We start from the raw sequence: 2,075 nt of genomic DNA on the forward strand, positions 1-2,075 counted from the left end.
CTGATTGGTGGAAAGTCTGACAGGAAGTGGCTTCATCATCATGTCCAGGTCTAAATAGAGGTCTCTTAGCAACATAGTAGTGATAGTGATCTACTGGGGCGGTTGTAGCTTAGGGGGAAGAGCAGTTGCCTTCCAATCGGAAGGTCGGTGGATCGATTCCTGGCTTTCCTGACTACTAAACCCCAAGTTGCTTTCCGATCGGGGTGTGTATGTGTGTGAATGTTACCACTTAATTAGTGACTTAATTTTCACTTAGAGAATAAGACAGAACTCCTCATTTCCAGACCCAGTTCTCTTCTCCCCTCTGTACAGAACTTTACCCTCCTCACTGATAGTCTCATGGTCACCCCCTCCCCTCTGTATGTAACCTTGGTATCATAATGGACTCCACCCTCTCATATCAAAGATACATTTCACTAAAGCCTTGTTTCCACCAACGGGTGCAGCTAGGGACGGTTAGGGTGCGGATATGATCTGTAAACTGTAATCTCGCTGCGTTTCCACAGTTCGCCACAGCCATAGATGCCTCAGCTACGTAACATGACGCCTTCCTCAAAGTAGAACCTAAACACGACTCAGAAACAAAGGAGGAGGATGGAGGTCATCCAACAGTTTGTGTTCATCTTGCTTCGTATCTCAGTTTCAAACGGAGATTTAATCAACAAAAAGAAAATCTGCTGCAGGGTCGGATGTTAAGGTACTTTCAGCTTTCGTGTGTAGAAACGCAAAAAATGCGGTGCTTCAAACATCCATCTTCCACCTTCATAACACCGCCTGCCTACGTCCACTCCACCCCTCAGCCAACACCAACCTTCTCGTACTTATCACCTGCACTAAGCACCGGACCTTGGAGGACCAAGTCTTTGCCGCGGCTGCCATGTCACAAATCTGTAACTGTGTGATGCTATTATGTCAAAATGGAGCAAAATCTTTGAGGAATGTTTCCACCATCTGGTTCAGGGCTCCAGACGGCGACCAAATGGTCGCATTTTTGAGTGAATTTTTCATCCACTCGCACAATGGCGACCGATACATTTGCCAGTATTTTTCTTGTAGTAGTTATAGTTGAAATTATTTTGTCGCTAACAAACTTCTGCTCCCCTCTTCAGCCCAGAAGATCACAGTAATAACAAATTAGCTGCTTGTTTGCCGACTCAAACTAACATAACCATTAATAGGAAGACAATATTTAAACAGAATTGATATGAAAAAGGCATTGTCTTTGTAATAGACTTTCTGGACATAAATATTTTTTCAACATTTTTCAACTAAATTTATTTTTTATTTTCCTAAAATAGAATTCATTAAGGTTTGCAAACAATTCCTGTACCCCTGCTTATTGTCTTACACAATGGTTTGCAATATTCTCTTCTGAAACCAAGTTTAACAGAAATTGCAGTCGGAGGACTTAATTTAATTAAATTGATTACTACATGTTTAAATCTAAGATATTCCATAATTATGATCGACACATCAGACAAACAGCAGATTCTAAACTTTTTTCAGTGATAAAGCCTAATTTTATAGAATGCCCTGTAAGACCCAAAGTCAAAGAAACACATTTTAAAATGATAAATCACATCTATCCAGTATTAGACATTTTAAATGTGATATTGTTATATGACAGCATCATAACAACAACAACAATAAAGATAATATATTATTTTCATCGTTGAACTTAATTGTTAGTCCCATTTTGGTATTATTCTGTTTCCGATTGTAGATAGATGTTTCAGTGATCACAGTGCTGGCTAAGTTACGATGAACGTCTTATCTTAACGTATCTGATTCACAGCACTGTGATGGAAAAGCCTTAATTCTTTACCGCAGGTTGACTTTGTTCCAGAGTCTGGTGCATAACGGGTAAGGCTGCAGAATGAAGCAGAGCTGTGTGTTGCATGGAAAACTGTTTGCACTGGCTGGAAAAGTGCGGTTTTCCTTGCGCACGTGCGCATCCGCAGGCACGTAGGCTGCCTCTGAAATGATCGAAATTCACGTTTTTTGGGGGGGTTCAGCGTTTCGTAAGTTCTGGATAGCCCGTTACGGAACTATCCATGAAAAGAGTTAGTGTCTTT

This window comes from Melanotaenia boesemani, chromosome 20 (assembly GCF_017639745.1).
Source record: "Melanotaenia boesemani isolate fMelBoe1 chromosome 20, fMelBoe1.pri, whole genome shotgun sequence".
NCBI lineage: Eukaryota > Metazoa > Chordata > Actinopteri > Atheriniformes > Melanotaeniidae > Melanotaenia > Melanotaenia boesemani.